This window comes from Centruroides sculpturatus, unplaced genomic scaffold (assembly GCF_000671375.1).
Source record: "Centruroides sculpturatus isolate CEXI.00-Female unplaced genomic scaffold, Cexi_2.0 scaffold1341, whole genome shotgun sequence".
Classification (NCBI taxonomy): domain Eukaryota; kingdom Metazoa; phylum Arthropoda; class Arachnida; order Scorpiones; family Buthidae; genus Centruroides; species Centruroides sculpturatus.
The window spans coordinates 69444-92382 of record NW_019385626.1 but is presented as its reverse complement, the minus strand read 5'-3'; the positions used below and the strand labels follow the sequence as shown (position 1 = coordinate 92382).

The following is a 22939-nucleotide window of genomic DNA, read 5'->3' as shown; positions in this document are numbered from 1 at the left end:
AAATTCAAATTATTAAGATATGAAATAAAACGTACTTTTATTAAAAACCGGCCAAGAGTGTTTAATATACATTTTATTATTTATTAATTAAGTTTAAAATAAATTAAGCTTTCATTTGTTATATTTATATTCTGTAGTTTTGATTTATGGCAATTGTTTACATCTGGAGTCATGTAAAAATTTGTTGGTAGTGTATCTAATAAATTCTTATGTGGACCCCACATGTTAAATGTATAACATTTCAGGTATTAAAATTATTATACCGAAAACATTCAAGTTAATTTTGAAGTTAATTCATTCTCCGAATTATTAGTTGAAAAATAATCATCTGCATTAATGTTATATAATATTTGTATATCAAAAATTTATGTCGTATATATTTCATTTATTTATTTTTTAATATTACATAGCTTGGTTTTAGCTGATTTCCACTCTGTATGTATTATATTTGATGAAATTTACTTGTCATTAGTTATACATCTATGTATGAAAAAAAGAGAAAAAATGAATTTTTGTTATTATTATACTTTATTGGAATATAATATATAAGAAATAATATAGTACTGAAATTGCAAAAAATGTAGCAATAGTAAATGGATAAGAAGTTAATAAATTTTAACATTTATGTTTATAAATACTTGCTGTTACAATTTAAATTAAAAGTTACATCTATACCACCGATAATATGAAAGTACAGTAGAGCATCGATTATCCAAAATAATTTGGGACTGGAGTTGTTCGGATAACTGTTCATTTACAAAAAAATATATTAAACACAAAACTGTACTGTATATAATTTGTATCACATGTCTTACAAATACATACCTTACATAATGTAATACATTAAACTAGGCCTACAGTTCAGTTTGGCAGGGATGAGAAGAGTGCTACAACGCCAAAGCCCTAGCGGAAATTTGAATTTGCCAACTGGAATGCTTTCGGTTAACTGATGTTTTGGTTGATCAGTATTCGGATAATCAATGCTCTACTGTAATATAAATTAATGAAATTTTTCATAGGTCAAAATCATTGAATAATTACTTCTAAAATCTTGAGATAAAAAAATTCAATAGCACATCTATGAATGTAATAACCTTTATAACTGAATATTTGTTCCTAAGAAAAGAAAATTCAAAAGTGCAAGATACTAATATAATCAAGAAAAGACAGAAGATAGTTTCAACTCACTTTCGAGTTTTTTCCTACATTTATACATATGGAGTTATCTTTTCCAGATTTGACTTAATATTTGTATTTGATCTGTTTTTTTTTTTTTTAAATTATTTTCTGAAATATCTGCATTTATATTAAAATAGATAGTAGAGTAATAGATAATAGATAGTAATTACAAATGATATGAATATCACAATATTATATATAAAGTTGGAAATTACTTCCTAAAAACTAAAATACAATTTTGTAATAAATGTTACCAAAAGTGCTCTTCAAAAATTAATAAAAAGTTTATAGCAATTGTGTATTTAGATTTTTTTTAATTTTAAGATGCAGTTGACTTGCAATGTTAACTGTCTAATAACGCAAATTTTGTTAGAATTGCTAGTTAATGACAACAAAACAGTACACATACTATAACACTCAATAACTTACTAATCGGTAGTCTAGTTATCTTTAAAAAGAAATGAAAGTATTTTTTGTTTTACTATCTATAAGCTTAATAACAGCTTCCTATATCTAAACTTATTACACCACTAAGAATAGACAAGCTATGAAGTCAGTATATTTTCATAAATTGTCTGTATTCTTAACAGTGTAATAAATTTGGGTATAGGAAGCTGCTATTAAGTTTATAGATAATATCAATAGTTTAAACTAGACAAGAAACATACAGTCGACCTCCCCCCTATAAGATCATAGATACGTTCCATTTTTTAGGAATCCGATTTCTTACGAGTCGTTCCAATCACAGCCTGACACGTGTAAAGTTTACAGACTACGGCTGATTGAAAGGTTTTCTTCCATAAAATTAATCGATTCTAGACTAATCCGACTTAACATTTCCAAAATACGTATATATTTTTTGGAAATAATCCGTATAAACTAAGCTATAAACAAAAAATTGTAGGATTACTTACCGAGTATGCACCATTCGACAACTCCATTGCTAAAGCTTGTTTTCGTCGCGAAGCAGCACACCAAACCATGGCCAGTTTCTGATAACTTATTTTTCTGCTAAAACTTCGTTGAACTTCGGAGACATCATTAATATAAATAATTTGTAAAAATTTGTTGGTAGTGTATCTAATAAATTCTTATGTGGACCCCACATGTTAAATGTATAACATTTCAGGATTAAAATTATTATACCGAAAACATTCAAGTTAATTTTGAAGTTAATTCATTCTCCGAATTATTAGTTGAAAAATAATCATCTGCATTAATGTTATATAATATTTGTATATCAAAAATTTATGTCGTATATATTTCATTTATTTATTTTTTAATATTACATAGCTTGGTTTTAGCTGATTTCCACTCTGTATGTATTATATTTGATGAAATTTACTTGTCATTAGTTATACATCTATGTATGAAAAAAAGAGAAAAAATGAATTTTTGTTATTATTATACTTTATTGGAATATAATATATAANATATAATTATATGTACAGTACCTAATTTATATATAATTTATATAATACTGTCCAGACGATAGAAATCTCTCCGTAGCGGGGCGCTACAGACGGTGGGAAAGTAGTTTGGCTGCCTGATGACGTTTAACTTAATTATAGGGGGTTTTTTACTGTTTTTTACGGATACCGTCACAATTTTTTTGCAGTTTTATAGGAATTGTAATTATTGGGACCATAATTATAGGGGGGGTCGACTGTACTACCGTATTTTTTGTTTTATTTTTTGTTGTAACTGGTCAGAGTGAAAATTCAGCTGAATGACCAGCCAAACTAGTCTGGGGAGAACATTGGAAATTGGATAATTAAATGATGAGTGGCATTAATTTTTAATTTAATTGATCAGTTGATTATCAATAGGTTCATCATAATCTTCAGTTTTATTTATTACTTGTAATTTTTATAGTGGTACTAAGTGTGGGTGTTGGAAAAATTCAGTTTGTTTGTGTATGTGTCTATATACACACAACACTATATTTTTAACTTACTATGACTTACTAAGTACCATTTATTATTCTTTACTACAAAAAATTTTTTAATAACAATTTAAAACATCCTTAATCATTTTAATGTCAGTCATTCTTTTGACTGACATTATTTTGGATCATGATTTTCAAGATTCCAAAGTGCTCAAATGCTGAGATTATCACATTTATTAATTATTACTGATTAAGATACTTTTCGAGTTCGAAACCATTTTAACATAAGTAACAAATTATTTAGAGACCTGGAGAAAGACCTGGCAACCTACTCCAGTATTTTGCCAAAATATCCTATGGATCAATTTACAAATACACTTTCAAATGTGGTACCAACTTGTGAAACCCTTGGGCCAGAATGTACCAATCATCTTAAAAGCATGCCATCTTGAGCCAGACATGTTAGAAGAAGAGGTGGCATGGACACTCAAACAGCTAGCTAGCCACAAGGCCCCAGGAGTCGATAGAATACCAGCAGCATTACTGAGACCCTTACCATTAAAAGTTTTGACAGCACTGTGCCGTAGTGTGTGGAAGAATGGCCAATGGCTAAAGGATTGAAAAGATCTATTTTTATCCCCATACCAAAGAAGGGTAATACCAAAGATTGCTCCAACTATCGCATCATTGCTCTGATTTCACATGCTAGTACGATTCTACTGAAGATCATTCAACAGCGTATGTACTCAACCATAGACAGAGAGATGCCAAATGCACAGGCAGGTTTCTGAAAGGGAAGAGGAACATGTGATCATATTGCTAATCTTTGTTTGATGATGGAAATAGTGAGGGAATACCAAAAAGATCTATACATGCACTTTATTGATTACTCAAAGGCTTTCAATTGTATTGATCATGACAAATTGTGGAAGTGCCTCAAGGAAATGGGAATCTCACTGCATCTCATCCAGCTCATACAATCACTGGACAAGAAGCCATTGTAAGAATGCCATATGATGATACAGACTGGTTTAAGATCAGAAGGGGTACCTGCCAGGGCTGTATCCTTTCACCATCACTATTGAATCTGTATGCAGATGTAGCGATGAGGCAAGTAGATTTGAATAAGTCTAATATTGGAGGGAAAATTTGAGTCAGGAACATCAATAATCTCTGATATGCGGGTGATACCACGCCACTCGTGGAAAGTCAGGAAGATCTTCAGCAGCTGCTGCTGAGAGTTAAGCACAAAAGTGCAAAGGTAGGGCTGATTCTTAACTTCAAGGAGACCAAAATAATGACTACTGCACGGAATATGGAAGTCAGAATAGTGAGCAATGGTGAAGAAATCAAGGTAGTGGAAGATTTTATATTCCTCAGGTTCAAAATCACCCGTAATGGAGATTGCAGTCCCAAAATCAGAAGACGCATAGCCCTTGGATGAACCTCGATGATCAGCATGAACAGCTTTTGGGAGAGCAAAAACATCTGCCTCCAAATTAAATGCAGATTAGTTAGCGCAGTTATTTTTCCTATTTTCATATATGGATGTGAAACTTGGAATCGAAAGAAAATGGACAGAAGGAAGATAGTTGCTTTTGAACTGTGGTGTTGGAGACGGCTTTTGCACATTCCATGGACAGCGCGGATCACCAACAAAACTGTCTTAGACAGAGCCCAATCGAAAATCTCACTGCAAGCACATATAACCAAACAGAAACTGTTTTTTTTTTTGGTCATATAATGAGAACCAGCTCCCTCGAGAAGGTGATCATGCTGGGGATGGTTAGTGGAAAAAGAGCGCAAGGCCGACCAATGACTTGGTGGCTTGACACAATCAAAAGTGACACTGAATTATCTATAACAGAATTGAACGAGGCTGTGAAGGATAGAGAGGCATGGAGAGCTTTGATCCATAGAGTGACCGAGAGTTGGACACGACTAAACAGATAAGAAGAAAACTGATTAAGATATTACTGAGTCCTTAGTTTGTGTTATTAATCTTATTATAGTCCTTCTAATAATATATTAAAGTCTTCTATACCTCACCAGTTTTATATGAATCGTTGTTTTTTAACTAGTGAATGGCAACCATATCTGAATTCCTATTTTCTCGGAATAATCTGTTAATCATATTATTTTAGATTTTGTTATTGTCTTTCAGTAAAATCAGTAATTTTTTTTTTATAAAAACATAATGATCAAAACAATTTTTTTCTTATCACTTGATAAATCTTAATAGTGTATTGCATTTTGCTATGTAGTACCCTTCTGTAATGCTGTTGAAATTAAAATTCAAAGAAACAACAATGCATTCACTTTTATTGTATGCATTATTGTTTATTTATAATGTGAATATTATTATAATATAATATTAAATAATATGTATTTTAGTTTGTTGTATTTAAATCTTAAATTTCTTTTTGTATTTGATTATTTAAAATTTTTGTGCTCTATTTAGAGTTGTTATTGGGCTGCAATTTGAAAAACTTGTAGACCTATAAATTTCCATTGTTGTCCGTCCATCTGTCTTTCCTTAATCTCGAGAACAGTTAGATAGATGAAATTTGAGACCAAATATGAAAACCATAGGGGCAGGAGACCCCAGATTAACTATATGAGAACTTCCAATGCAAACTGGAAGTTATGTTGTTTCAATTCAAAACATTTCCCATGAAAGCAGTTAATAGATGATTGGCACAATTCTATTGTTAAAGGGAATGAGCCTCTTATTTATCTGAAGCAGGGGCCAAGTGTGTTTGGGACGTTATGTTGCTCCTCAACTACCAGGCATATGGGCCACCATGCAAGGCAAACACATGGATGGGCATATATACCAGGGATGGTAAAGTGTTACTAAACCAAAATGGTTTAGTAACTCTCTGGGAGGTCCCTTTACCACGGACAGGAACCCACATCAAGAGGAGAGAGTTTCAGGAAAGATATTGAAAATTTTCATCTTTACCCAGAAGCATTTGTTAATTTCCACTGAATGGCCATAGCATAGATTTAGTATCAGTCCATTCCCCATTTTTCCATGGGCCAATTATGGATTCTGAATGTATGATGTACAGGTGCAAGCCACTACTAATTAGTTGAGGTAGAGAGAATGTATTTTAAATTAAATAAATTAAAAATATGATTAAAAATTGCAGTGTGGCATTGTGACAGTGTCTTGTAATGCATTTTAGTTAATTTTAAGCAGATCCTGGCATTGATGTAATTGATTTTCTTAAAATTAAATTAATTGAAAAATTCACTAGTACATTCAATATAAAAAATTATTATAAAATTATTTCTTGAATAGAGCTTTGACAAAAATTCACTTGATAATGTTTTGTGGACATCACATTTTACACTACAGGTTAAATACAGTAGACCCCCTATAATGCGGGTTCCTATAACACAGATTTCTATAATGCGGCGAAAAAATTGCAACAGTATTCGTATAAAGACGCTAAAAGGAACGCGTAAAACGTGGTAAAATGTCATTGCGGACTCGTGTTGCGACAGGATTGGTTGAATCTGGACCAATAGTAGACGAGCAGCCGAACTACTTACATGCTATGGAGAGTTTAGATGGGTAAGTTGAGTTTACTATCGTCTGTACAGTATTATTATCATCTGTACAATATTAACTTAATTTATTTAACTTTATTATAATTATATATATACTTTCCGTTGTCCAGTGCCACGCTACGGAGAGTTTAGGCGAGTAAGTTGAGTTTACTATCGTCTGTACAGTATGTAAATTAGGTACTGTAAGTCTAATACAGTACTGTAATTTTATACATTTTTTTGTGAAAGAAACATTTCTTATTCAACGACCATAAAAATTATTTTTATTAATGATGTCTCCAAAGTTCAACAAATTTTTCGCAGAAAAATAACTTATCGGAAATCGCAGCTGCCGTTTGGTGCGCTGCTCTGCAACGAAAACAAGCTTAAGCAATGGCGACGTCAAACGGTGCACGCTCGATAAGTAATCCTACAATTTTTTGTTTATAGCATAGTTTATATGGATTATTCCCAAAAATTTATACGTGTTTTGGAAATGTTGAGTCGAATTAGTCAAGAATCGATTAATTTTAAGGAAGAAAACCTTTCAAACAGCTGTAGTCCCTAAACTGCACACGTGTCGGGCTGTGATTGGCTCATGTATTTAAGGATTCCTACAACACAAAATTTGTATAACGTGGAACGTATCTACCGTGTTATAGGAGGTCTACTGTATACCAATTTTGTCACATACACATTTATACACACTTATACATTCTGGGATCCATTGATAGCTTTTGATCAATGAAAATAATGTAATACAGTTGAGTCCACTTAACAGAACACTGGATAAGGGAGTCATGTTCCTGATTTTTTACTCAATGTTTTACATTAGCAGGATTCTTGTTAACAGAGCACCAGATAGTAGAGAAGTCTATTTAAATGAGCACTATGTCAGTGGCATTTTTAGAGCAGTGGTCTGGAGAGCACTATTCTAAAGAGATCCTTATAAATCACTGTCCAGTGCTTACTACTATGGTATATGACAGTTGTCCAACAAGTTGATCATTGCACCATTATTGTTGATGGCAGAAAATATGGCCCATTAAAATACAGAAAACATTTGTAATCTTAAAGGAATTTTAAATCCATATTTTTCACAGAAAAATCTTTTTACTATTAGCTATGGGTTAGTGACTCTCCATAAGATAACATATAGTGTTGTCCGTCCATCTGCCTTTCTTTAATCTTGAGAACAGAGTTAGATAGATGAAATTTGAGGCCAGATATGAAAACCTTAGGGACAGGAGACCCCTGATTAACTGTATGAAAACTTCCAATGCAAACTGGCCATTTCTAGGTTATGTAGTTATTTTAGTAATAATTTTGTTGTGATTTAAGCAATTTCAGTTAAGGGTAAAATGAGTGAGCCAAAAGTGAGCAAAATTTATGTTTTTTGTGACAGAGAGAAATAAAATTATTTTTTGTTATGGTAAAAAATAGTGTTGTTTAATTTATGTTTTAGTGTATTTACCAAACAGAGATAATTTGGAACATTAATTACCATGCAATAATATGCAATAAATAAATAAATAATATATAATTGTTTTGCAGTATAATTTTATTAGGATGAATTATTAAGCTTTTATAGATGAATGGAGGTGTGAAGTAAATCATTGATGCTTTTAACTCATGAAAGTTGATCACATCGCATTATAAGTTGGCCAGGTCTGGTTTGTGGAGATTTGGTGAAACCTTTTATTGGTCAGTTTTATAATACAAAGATAGTCAAGATTTTTTACAGAATCATAATGAACAGATTTTATTAACTGCATATGAGAAACAATTACAGTAAGACCCCGCTTAATGCTGCCTCACTTAATGCTGATTCAATATAACATGGTCTGCTTGACACCAAAAAAAAACACTCAAAATTTATGCTTATTCAAATAAACATGGTATTTCATTGATTTGTATATAATACGATTATTCCCAAACACGAACCAATCAGCAAAAGGTGGCAATTTGTCATAGCACTGTACTTTCCTTAAATCTATGTTTGTTTGGTGCAATTTTGGAAAAAATATAAAATCATGGATGCCATAGGAAATAGCAACTTGGCTTGGCAAGAATTAACTGATAAATGCATGAACAGAATGTGGAAGAAGTTATGGCTGAAGGTATCCAAGAATTCTCATCAAGAAGAGCCTATTGCTGTATCATTAGGTTCACAAAATTGTCAACTTAATCGATACAGGAGATGTAGATGAGCAGGATATTGGGTAGTTACTGTAGGTTTCTGGTAAGAGCCTTACCAACGATGACTTCAAGAATTGGCAGAACAAGGAATTCATGTAGAACTGGAAAACAGAGATTCTGAAAATGAAGAACCCAAAAAATTTCTCTACAGATTTCCTCAGTAAAAGTTTGGTAACAATAACCGAAATCGTTGATCAAATTGTAGTGAATGATCTAGATTCTGAAAGGAGTGCAAAAGCAAAACAAGGCATTTTGGATGCGATCTGCTACTACTGTATTTACTCTATGTTAAAATGATCTCGTTTAACACTGTTTTGCTTACTGCTTTGTCATCTAGGAACGCATCCTCCTCATTAAGCAGGGACTTACTGTACATATTAAAAAGGTATTGTAAGATATATATGAACAAATAGCACAGATCACATGTACTGTACAGTACATCCTCATTTCAAATGGACAAGGCAAAAAATGATTAGCAACCAGATTTTAGAGCTCATTGGGCTGCAATTTGAAAAAATTGTAAACCTATAAATTCTCACTGTTGGCTGTCTGTCCATCTGTCTTTTCGTAATCTTGAGAACCAGAGTTAGCTAGATGAAAGACGAAATCTTAGGGGCAGGAGACCCCAATTAACTATATAAGAACTTCCGTCATGTTATTTCAGTTTAAAAATTTTCCCCTGAAAGCAGTTAATAGATGACTGGCATCACTGTTTTGTTAAATGAAAAGTATGATGTACAGGGGTAAGTCACTACTAATTTCAGGTAATATATTTTAAATAAATAAAATAAAAATATGATTAAAAATTGCTGTCTGGCATTGTAGTGATGTCACAATAAATAATTGCTCATACGATCTTATTTTAAGGTAGTTTTTATACTGTAATCTCATTAGACAGCAATCAGAAATTTTGGAACAAAAATGTCCACATCTTTTCAGTTAAGTCACCTTTGTATTTCTGGGAAGAAATTAAAGTAATATGATTAGTAAATATACTGTTTACTGATTATTCACTAAACAATAAAATTTACAATAAACAGGAGCATATGCAAAGGAAGCTGCAAGGGCTTAAGCCATTTTTATTGACAAAAAATAAAAATAAATTCATTTATTCAAACATTGTTTTAAATTTGAATTATATTTGTAATTCCAAAAATCCCCCCAAAAAAGAGATACTTTGATCTTTTTAACAGTAACTTTTTTAGATTGGTTTTATTTTTAAAATGCTTTTCTTTTTAGGAGTTTTTTAAATTAGGTACAGTATACTGTATATTTTAAGTATATCAAACATCACGAAACCCAATATGTACTGTACATAGAAACATAACAGGGCTTAAAGTGGCTTGCTTTTTTAGCTTTTTCTGAGACAAACTCACTTTTTTCACTTCCATGTGAAATTTTTTTTTTGTTTTTGTAAATGCAGTCAGGAGCAAAATAGCAACCAGCATGCCTCATACGCCTTATCATGTGACTGTGCACGACATGATAAGGCACTATCGTCTACACATTTACATGTATATAGGCTAACATAATGAGGAGCTTCCCAAGGCTTGCTACTCTGCACATGCTGTAGGAATTTGTGCGTGGGTTCTTCTTGTTTATATCCTTGTGAAATACTGATCTCCATGGTGCTTTGATTCAATCATACTGCACTAAGACATAAGTACACCTATAGTTCAGCGATAAGAGTGATTTTTGTACGGCATTATTTTTAACATAGTATTTATTCAAGCACAGTGGACAAAAGAAAGAAATAGATTTTATTTAATACTAACAGTAGAAACTCGTGTTTTAGCAATGGAAAATCTTATAGAATCCAATAGTTTCTGAAGTAAATTGTTAACCTGTAGTACCTCAATATTAATCTCCCTGTTGGCATAGGCAAGTCCTTATGGTGATATAATGTGTGTCTCATATTTTACCTTTTGAAGGTAAAATATGAGACACACATTATTTTTTCCTGTCTCATATTTTACCTTTTGAAGGTAAAATATGAGACAGGAAAAAATTTTTTGCTCAACATTTCTCATACATACAGAAAAAATGAATACTCCATTAGAATTGTCAAATACCAAAATGTTCTATATTCTTAACATTCCAGTTTTAGAATGACAACAAACCTGATGAAGATCTTGGTTGAAGATTGAAAACATTAGTTCAGTGACTATATTCGTTTCGTACTGGAAATTTAAAGGTTTTGGATGTGATAATTTTATAAGTATCGATATTTATTAATGAATGTTGATTCTACTCCATTAGATTTTAATTCCATCTGTAGACCTTGTCGTGTATTTCCCTTTGTAAAATACTGATCCTAACAAATGTTGTTACAAAAGTTTTGAAAAGTGTCTCATTTACCCACGTTGACCCTATAATGAAGATCAAATATTATTAATCTTAGGTTTAAATTGACATTAAAAAATCAGTTTAAATCTAATTGAAAATATTTTTTAAAAAGTTAATTTTTAAATAATGATTTTACTGTAACTTTTTAATTAATGAAGTTTTATTAAAAAAGATATAGTGCATTGATATATTGGAATTTCAAATCTAAACTGAGATTAAAATTTAAAATTTGTTTTCAAATTAGTCAGTTCTTACATAACTTAATTCATGAGAACAGTCTATTCATAAAATTTAATATTTTTGACATACATCATGTTCTTATCAAAGCAAAAATCTTTATTTTAAATTAAGATTACGTAACATTTCATATTATAAATTTTATATTTTGGAATTTTAATTGTTATATAATGATTTAGAAAAAATTGTAGATTTTATCAAATGATACAGGCTATTCAATTAAATAGTTTAAATTTGTTTTTTAGAAAAATTTTTCTTATTAACAATACTAAATGTACTTCATTTTGATTTGAAATATGCTTATTTCAAATTATTAAAAATAAGGGTTTTAAAAGTAATAAAAATAATATATCTGAAGCCTGTTAAAATTTAATTCTAATTTATCCCATAATGGATAATGGAACTTCTCACAGATCATAATTTTTAATTTGTAAAATAAATAATCTGCACCAGTGATACATTTAAGATTTAATCTTCGGGAGTGAGTTAAATGGATAAAAATATTTTTAATGTGAATGCAATAAAATTCCCACCTAAAATATTATGCGACTGCTAATTTTAATAAAGAAACAGAACACATGACACAATATAAAAAAAAATGGATTTTAATTAGAAAAATAAAAATATTTTTGGAAAATGTACTAATGTTTTTTTTCCTTTTACTTTGAGTGGTACTTTTAGTGACCCCTTGGCCCACCCCCTGGGTGCACCATTGATCTGCACAATTAAAATTTTCCATGTTAGATCACTTTTAAATATGAAAAAAATTATGCTTTATTTTTTAAATAACACTAACCTATTTTCAGATTTTTTTTACAGAAAAAAAGTTCATCTATCATTGTTGAATTTAATTTCAACATCTTCAGAATATGATATTAATTTAGATGTCTTATAATGTCAGCATTTATGAAAATTTGAAATTAAATTTAATTGAAAGTACACGCCTCACTTAACCTTAAATTCTGTACTTCTTATACTTAAGACTTCACTAAGGCCATTTCACCCAAGGAAAGTAATACCTGTAAATGTGTCAATTGTAAAATAATTACATAAACAGTTTTATATTTTTGTCTATAAAGAATTTTCATGTATATATTTTACACTTTAAAAAATTTAATAGAGAACCAAAGACATATTTTCCTTTTGATTAAAGTATAAAAATTTTTAGAATGGTTGTTATAATGTTTTTAGATTTGAATATAACAAGAAATACTTTTGTATCCATTATTTTTTTATCATCAAAGTCCTAAGTTATAGTAAATTATCATTTCATAAATTTTAGAGACAGCAAAGTGTCAATTGTCTGAAATAGTCAGGATGGAACAATTTCAGATAATTGATTACACTTGGTAGGAAAAGGGAAAAGAATAAAAAGTTAAATATTGTAAATAAAATAAAAATATTAATTCTAGTACATTAGTAAAAAAAGTTAAGGCTTAGGAATTTAATACATAGCAATAATCTTTCATCAAGATCTACAATATATTGACAAAACTTTGAATTCAAAATAAAAAATACATAATGAGTCAAGTCCACTTAAGAGAGCAGCCTTGGGATTGCTACCTCATGCTCCCCTATTTGCAGTAACATAATCACTTAGGGATTTATTGTGATATTTGAATCTCTTCATCTCATTATGTCTTAAGGAGCTTTATGTAACTTATAATACACTTGGAAGCATTAAAGTTCATTACCACATACTTTTACTGCTTACATTCCAAAGAGGGGCTAGCTCAAAAATTTAAAATATTTGAGTGATTATAAGAACTTTTTATTAACATGTGCTTGATGATTGTATTTCAGTTGGTTTGATAAACCATATTTGCATTCGTATATGTTTTTAAAAACATTTGAACAAATTAAAAATTTTTGTTTTGTGTCAATGAAGAGGGCTTAAGTACTTGTAGCTCCTCTGGATCTGTCCTTGTATATCATCAGTTTTATTGTTTTATTGAATAATCAGTAAATGCAGTATATCAGTATATTTACTAATCACATTACTTTAACTTCTTCCCAGAAATACACTAGGTGGCCTAGCATCAAAGATATGATCATCCTTGCTCTAAAATTTCTGAATGCTATCTAATATAATGTACAGTACAATATATAAACAAATAATTACATCTAGTACTACCTGAAAGTAAGGTCTTATGATCTCTAAAATCTGATCACTAATATTTTCTTGCCCTGTCAACTCTAGATGAGAATATACATGTGATCTGTGCTACTTGTTCATATATATATTTTGATATCTTTTCAATATGTACAGTAATTACTTTTCTTATATGTGTTCAATGAAACCCGTTGTTCTGCAAGAAATCTTTTGACTCTGTTTATTAGAAACTTGACCAAGGGTAATTTGATTAAATTTCCACATATCATATACCACAGTGTAATAAGCTCTGGACAGTCAGATTGTTGTAAATCTTCCTTGGAATAGTGCACTCTCAAAAAGTGTTCTAAAAATACCACTAACATATTTAAATGGACTACTTTACTATCTGGTGTTCTGTTAACAGCAGTCCTGCTAATGTAAAACTGGAATGTGCTAACTAGTCTATGCAATACATAGCAGCACTTGATGCCAAGCTGTCAATGACAGTGTCTCAGATGCTAAAGGAGAATTTAATTTTCACTAAGCTGTTATTTTATTTATATTCTATTTATTTAAACTGTACCAATTTTTCAAAAACCAGTTAATGCTGAACATTATAACTGATAATTCTAGGATGCCATATTAATTCTTGTCTAAGATTATCAAGCACCTTAGTGCCAGTTTTTATAAGGGAGAAAATTGTGAATATGGTGGTGTGCTCATGCTTACTGCTTCTTTCATTCTGGAGAAGAAGAACATGAGAGTAATTCTCCAGTTAACAAAAGAAGAAAAAGTTGCAATCTCTCCACATATGAAACAGATTCTATGGAAATAACAAAGATAAGTCCTCTTGACCAGAAAATTGAATGATAGTTTGAAGAGTGCTCTCGAGAACTGTTAAGTGGACTTGACTATAGTAAAATTAATATTAAATAAAGCACAGTATTCATTTAAAAATGATCTATTATATTTCTTTACAGTTGAAAGAAGTCACTTATTCTGCTTTGTTTTACAGTTTTGTTTTAATTCTGCTTTGTTTTACAGTTTTGTTTTAATTCTGCTAAATTTTTAGTTTGCTTCTTAGTCTCTTATGACTACGAAGCAAGCCAGTTGAACATGAGAGTTGAAAAATCTTCAGATTGCATGTTTGAGTATATCAAAGTTGTTTGTAATGTATCAAATATTTCAATGAGCCTATGCATAATGAATTATTTGATGCATTGTATGCCTGTAAATCATTAATCATGCTTTTCCATATGTACTGTAATAAATAAAACTTACCACCAGTATTGATAACAAGATAGCTCAACAATGGGTCTATAGGATATTGCTGAAAATTGTTATTATGTAAAAAACATTGTAATTTCTGTATTCAGTACTCTCTAAACTCTATTTTGGCTAATTGATTTTTAAATAATTGAAACTGCTGTATATGAAATATAATTTTGAAAATAATCTTATGAATAGCTTGCTTGCATCTCTTCATATTAAAATTTAGATTTACATTTTTTGTTTTTGACAAGACTATAAAATTGTACTGCCTGCTGGGTAACCAGCTTAGAGGTATGAAGAAGTACATGTCAGGAGTTGCAATTTGGCACAGAGTATTAGGTGCCCAAATCATGCGCGCGTAAAAAAAACAAGACTTGTATTTACTCAGGACCAAGAACAGTGTCAAAATAAAATTCAAAATGGCAACACACTCTACAAACAGGCAGTAATGTGAGATTTGCGCATGCGTTGCTCATTGGAAATGCAAACATTGCAAAATCAAATTTTGACAAACGCATGCATGTGTTGGGAAGTTCAAAATGAGAAATCAAATTTTGACAAACAAATCTTTGAAAAAAAAGAACCATTTACCTGTCCCGTGTTATTCCTGACATATCTCTGGTCGTGACATGCTCACCTTGACTGGTTGACCCGAGATATCTCTCTTCAGCATTGGAACCTTTTTTCATAGCAGATAGCACTAGTTGTTATAATTGTATGTTAAAACTAACTACTGAAATATAATTTGTTTTTTTCTACATTTATTAATATATACATTGTTTGTGCAAAAATTCAACCTGGGACGACGTGCAACGTTGAGAAATTTCAAAATTGGATAGGTTAATTTCACTGAAAATGCATCATGGATGACCTCATGATCATGGTTGGTAAAGTTTGAAAGATTGTGCTCAAAACCAGCGATACCAAAGAAGATTGGAGAATGAGAATGAGACTCGTCTTGAGCATCAAAGTGATTCCGCTTATTAGTGAGTCTCCGAGACATAGTCTTTTCCCAAATACAGCCTTACCGTTTTACTTGTTTTAATTTAATTTTAAGATAAATGCTTACCCAGTAGATCTGAATAATGCATCATTTAGGTAGTCTTTTTTATTTCAGTTGACTTACAGTAGTGTTCACAAGAACATTTGATGACTGCCTTCCAGAACATTTTGAGAAATCATTTGTCTATACCAGTGTTTCTCAACCTCAAACGAATTGTCGCCCCCTTCAACGTAGTATCGCCCCCTTCAATAAAACCGTTACCTATTATCGCCCCCTTCACTTCAAAATTCCGATGCCGAGGACCAAGACTAACGCCAAATTCGTACAGCATTGAATAGACTAGTAACTAGTATAATGTTATTTGTTTAATTATTGTACGATATAACGAATAAAATATCTAATTATTCTTAATATAATGTTTTACTATATCGCCCAGAAAATTGTTTTTTGTCCCCCAAAATATAAATTGTTACTAATTGCCCCCTCAACATGGAAAAACGCCCACATGGGGGCAATATCGCCCCCGTTGAGAAACACTGGTCTATACCAAAAATGTTATAAAATTATTTTATATCAGTGAAACTTTCAAATTACAAAAAAAATTAGTTACAAGAAAAACTCTTAGGTTTGTGATGTTTTGAGAGAGAACATTCTTGTAGAATGAGATGTCTTTGTGGTATATACTAGAAGAAAACATTAAGCTATTTTCTTAAATACTGTTAGTTCTTGAAGCTTTGTCTATATAGGTCACACATACACATCAAGAGTGTATTCAGTGAGAAATGTCTGAACTTTGGTTTGCCTTTGTTTTTTTTTCCACTAAATGTTTCTATTCTATTTTTCACTAAATGTTTCTAATTTATCCCTGGGCTAATTTGTCAAATCTTATTGATATATCATCTAAAACTTAGGTGACATATCAGTTTCTAGGATTTGGTGAGAGAGTATTTTTTTTGCAACTTCATTTGCATGAATTTGATGCTGCTTCATCTTCATTCTTTTATGGCATCATCTTTTATTGGATTTTTGTTATTTTAGATTCTTAAAAATTTTATAAATAATATATATGAAGTAATTTTTAATAATTTTATTAATTATGAGATCCAGATCTTCACAATTATGAAATTAAACTAATAAAACAGCCTAACAAATTAATTGTAAAATGCTTTAATGGAGCTATTAATTCAACATTTATCACTTTTGAGCTTATGCTTATCCTTATGCAAGTTGGTTTGAATAATAAATCCAAACTAACAAACTACAAAAGACCAACAAGAGAGTAATAAACAATATATATGAAATTATAGTTATGGATATTTTATTCATAATCTTCAAAATCATTTTTGAGGAGCAGTTAGTCAGTTTTGTTGACATTTTCAAACACACAATTTAATGATAATGCTAGTAAACTAATAAACGAATGCTCTTTTCAACACTATAAAATAAATTTTGGTAACTAAAATAATTATATATGTTTAAAATATTAACTTAGCAGACCATATAATGCTTTATTTTATTTGCATGCAACAGCATTACTTTCCACTGTTGTATTACTATTATATTAAATTTATATCAATCACAAAGTAGAAGTTTACAAAACAAAAAGATGAGAGAAATGTCTAATGTTGTCAAGAGTACTATGAAAATATAGCATGCTTTATTAGTATTAAGTTTTTTTAAACTACAAATTTTATTCACTTCTAAACAATGAAATTGAATCTCTGTATTGTAATTGAAAGCTTTTATCTTTAAGAACAACTTACTTGATTTATTTTAATATGATAAACCAAGACATGAATGCAAAAGTAGTTTCACATACTGTTTTTCAATTATTATTAAATCATTTTCAAAATTTTATGTAAATGTTGCAATAATTTTATTTTTAGTGTATTTTTTTTATTTTTTATTTTATAGCTGTAGAAATTACTCAATTATATATTTAAATTGAAAAATTAAATGGAATTTATTGAATTTGCTCTCGAGAACTGTTAAGTGGACTTGACTATAGTAAAATTAATATTAAATAAAGCACAGTATTCATTTAAAAATGATCTATTATATTTCTTTACAGTTGAAAGAAGTCACTTATTCTGCTTTGTTTTACAGTTTTGTTTTAATTCTGCTAAATTTTTAGTTTGCTTCTTAGTCTCTTATGACTACGAAGCAAGCCAGTTGAACATGAGAGTTGAAAAATCTTCAGATTGCATGTTTGAGTATATCAAAGTTGTTTGTAATGTATCAAATATTTCAATGAGCCTATGCATAATGAATTATTTGATGCATTGTATGCCTGTAAATCATTAATCATGCTTTTCCATATGTACTGTAATAAATAAAACTTACCACCAGTATTGATAACAAGATAGCTCAACAATGGGTCTATAGGATATTGCTGAAAATTGTTATTATGTAAAAAACATTGTAATTTCTGTATTCAGTACTCTCTAAACTCTATTTTGGCTAATTGATTTTTAAATAATTGAAACTGCTGTATATGAAATATAATTTTGAAAATAATCTTATGAATAGCTTGCTTGCATCTCTTCATATTAAAATTTAGATTTACATTTTTTGTTTTTGACAAGACTATAAAATTGTACTGCCTGCTGGGTAACCAGCTTAGAGGTATGAAGAAGTACATGTCAGGAGTTGCAATTTGGCACAGAGTATTAGGTGCCCAAATCATGCGCGCNAAAAGTACAAATGTCTTTAATAAATTCTAATTGTAAATACCAGTGTTTTCCTATTTTTTCTCTTCATTAAACATGAAATTTTTTAAAAACTTTTATTTTGATTTTTCTAGGAAGTATTATATTAATAAAAGGAATAGACTAATTTATATTTATTTTAAACATTAATGTACTATATATCCAAGTATAGTAATGAGAATATAGTAGAAAGAGTTTTATGTTGGCTAAGTGCCAACAATATTGCAGGAAAATGAGGTATTGATCCATCACTGTTAGGTGAAAGTCCCAATCCCTTGTTTTTAGTGTTCTCTCTAAGATTTGCAGTTGTGACATTGAAGTTAGAAGGTAAAGAAATTTCTGTCTCTCTGACAAATTGTATTTATTTATCACTAAAGAAGATAACACATATTTATTTTTCTAGCTATAGTTAGGATGAAAAAATGTTGGTTTAATATGGTAGGACTTATCATTATATAATATCTAATAACTTATATAATTTTATATAACATACATAAACTTGTTATTATTCTTAATATTTTAAAAATTCATTTGCAAAAATTTTTTTTTTAGAAATAACTTTTTAATAGCAATAAATTATGACTTTTTACTAGTAAAATTATGTTTAATATTAAAGACACCTGAATTTTAATCATTTAAAAATATTTTTATCTATATTGATAAAGCACACCCACATTCTTCAAACAGGATTTTCATTATGAAGTAAAATATAACTTGACAAAAAATGGATAAAGCCAGTTGTTTTAGTTTAAAAATTTATTTTTAAATTTTTAAAATTAAATAATTTTAAAACTGAAATTTGTCAATTGAATTCTTATTACAATAATCTATAATTATTTAAATTTTCATAGTAACAGAACAAGTACTTTTATTATATAATAATAATACATATACTGTACAAAAATAACAAATATTTTAAAAAAATTTTCAATTATGAAAGACATTACAATTATTTTATTATAAAAAGTTACTTCATGTAAATAAAAAACTGCATAAATCATTTTAGATAACAGTGTTAAGAATACTGATAGCAATCTCACCATAGCAACCATTGTAATAGATAGTGTTTTGAAAATATCACTAAAAATAAAATATTCACATATCTTTGTATGAGTCTGGAAGTCTTATGTCATGATTAATTTTACAAAATAAGGTAAGTTTTAATTTTGCATTAAATACATTTTTATTTTAAATATTCTATGTACTTTATTGTTGTTTTTCAGCTTGTGATTATTAATTACAAAATAAAAATTTTTTTGTTTTGATTTCAATAATAATTTTTCTCTTTTGAATGCTTTTCTATTTGTAATTATCATGAGTTTCTCTCTTATGATAGGAAGCATTTTTTATTTTATAATATTGAATTAATATCTGTTTTATTATTAGATTATTTCAGTTTTTTAAATTTATGAGCTTTAATAAAATTAATAAGAACAGTTTTTCATTTTATTTTATATATATATATATATATATATATAGTTTCTTTAATTAAATGAGCAGAAAAGATTTTTTTGTGCATTTTTATGCTCCCATGCATGCAAAACAACTCTTTATTAAATAGTGTAGAAGTAGAGAGTTTTGTTTGCTGTCATTATAAGTGTGTATTTCTCACAAATGGAACTTCTTTTGTCAGAATTGGAATATACTGAAGTCAAATAGTTAATTTGAAAAATTAATTAGAAATTACTACAGGTATTGATGGTTTCTACACCATGTTGCACATTCAAATCATATTCTATTCACTTGAAGTGGAAAACATTGCCAATAAAGAATGTATTTAGTTCTGTGGATGTTGCCTTATAACTTACAAATGCAAACATAAAAAATTAACATTACAACTGAAATTGCTTTATTAAGAGTTTAATACTAGAAAAATTCAAAGAAGAAAACTACAATATTTGTGATACAAATTACCTGAATGTTAAGTGAATGGGAAACTTCTATTGATGCTGTATGTTAATCATGGAATTGTCATACACACAGTTCTTTTAAGAAATGGAAGAGAAAATAAGTTATCACTATATTTAAGCTTATAATACTTTCTCAAACTATTATTCTGTGTTGTTATCTGTTCATAATAATTTGTCAGTTTGTCCTTTAGATAGTGTTGATTATGTGGATGATAAATTGATAACAGGAAAACTTCCAGTACTATTGTAATATTAACAGTGGTAATGGTATTAACAATTTCAAGTAACGTGTGGATGAACCTGTGTCATGGGTCTTATGAAACAAAAAAGAAATATATTACAGGAAATTTAACTGAAGTAGTAACTGAATATGGATTTATAATAGATGGATTTATTTGTTTTCTCTTGTTTTTTAATAGAATTGAACCCTTTTTATATGTCTTCCTGTTTAAATTTCGTGGACAATACTTTTATTATTGTTACGTNACAATAGTGTGGGGGGAGTGAGTAATCAAGAGCTGCGTGGCGTTCAAACAAAAGACAAATCAACGAGATTTGAAAATCGCGTAACTCCGGGATAGCGTAAGTCGAGGTACTACTGTAGTTGTATATTTATTAATTAAATAAGTTTGGAATTAGGAATCATTCATTTAGTAATTATTCTGGCAAGTTTTATAATGATACTTATATCTACAGAGATATTTAAATTTTTAGTAATTATATGTAATGTAGTAAAGTATTGAAATATTTTTTTAAAACTAACAAATTTAAAACAAAAAGTCTTAGTATGCAAATAATAGAAATATTTCATAGTAAAGTAATATAGAATGTACATTAAAAATATTTTAACATTTCTCATTAGTTCCTTAAAAGAGATTGATTGATCATATGTTTTTTTTCAATACAGGTAACCCCCGTATAACATGGCACTTCTATAGCACAGGTTCACTCTAACACGGTTCGGTAATTGGGTAAAACCCTCATACAACATGAAATGTAATAAAGGGTGGTTTTTCTTTTATACCTCCACGTAACTCCGAGCGAGCATTCTAATTGTTTTCGTGGCTACTTTGAATGCTCTTTCAACAAATAATCCATTTAATGGTTAAATTTTACAATTGGGACATTTCTTTTGCCTCTAAAAGCTCATTTTACAATTATAGATTCCTCCATCATGATACTATCAATAGTGCAGACACCGCCTTCTTTCTTTCACCGTCGTTCCTAAATGCCTACAAACAGCAGCGCACTCCCGTTGCAGAGCGACCGCTATTAATGAATGCACTCAAAAACTGTTATCAGTTGATGATGCTCATGCTGAGATCATTATATAGAATGAATAATTCTCTGATAAAATATTTACTTAAATAATAAATATTTTACCTATATAAAATAATAAGTATTTTACCTATGAAAAAAATGAATAATAAATCCAATTTAAATACGGATTTAACAGCATGTTTTTTAATTTTTGGAACCTAATCCCCTTTTCGCACTAGTTCTTTGTTTCGTATAACACGAATTTGCATAACACAGCAATTTTTTGGAATGTAACTCCCGTGTTATACAGGGATTACCTGTATGTATAAATGAATTATGAATATTTTTAATATTAAATAGATACTTGAAAGAACAATTCTATTTTCTGATGTTAAACTAATATATTTAAAATAAATTTTTAACAATATTACACAAACATGCAAATATTATATTGTTAAAAATTTCTTAACCATTGAATGTGATTTGTTTCCAATTTCAACTACAGGTAGTAAAAAAAAAAACAAAGGTATATTGTATATTGGTTCCATCCCAAACTTAGCTGAACTTTCACAGGTACTATGAAAGCTATTCAAATCCTATAATATAACTATCCCAATTATACCCATCTTGCTCTCTGCAGATTACTCTGTAATGACGGATTCCTATGATCTTATGGAGAAATCAAGTGCGTGTCAAGTACCTCACAAAAACACCCAAACAAATTTATCGGTCACTTGTTTAGTACAAAACAATGTACCGTATCGACTCAACTAATAAAGGAATTTGATTGAAAACTTGCCATATGTCTTTGGAATAAAACACAATACTAGTGTTTACTACGCCAGTATAATATATTTTTTACACTTAGATTTAACAAACTTAAATCAGAAAATAAAAAAGTGTTCCATATTTAAGTTGCAGTAATGACTGTCTAGATAAAGGAAGATGAAAATAAGGAAATGACAAACTAAATTTCGAGTTGGTCTAGGACAGTGTTTCCCAAACTTTTTAGGCCATGCCCCACTTTAACATTTCTAAAATCATCATGTCCCCCCATACATAATTTTAGTTATAAAATTTATTTTTGTTCTTTTTAGTAATATGAATGATAATTTTAAAGCGATTTCTTACAACTGTTATCAAAACAAAGAAACGAACTTTTAATAAATAAAAAAATAATAGATTTTAAAAATTTACTTTAATGTGATTTGTGGACTTGATGCTTTTTACACAGCGATTTTATATCTGGTTCAAGCTTAGTTAGCTTAAGTCTCAAATCTCCAC

General features: G+C 29.4%; 1 protein-coding gene across 1 annotated transcript in view; it reads left to right on the top strand.

Annotated features, from left to right (window-relative positions):
- LOC111640721 (tyrosine-protein phosphatase corkscrew-like) overlaps window positions 1–22939 on the top strand; it is a 73510-nt gene that overhangs the window by 187 nt on the left and 50384 nt on the right. The gene's annotated exons all lie outside the window — the stretch shown is intronic.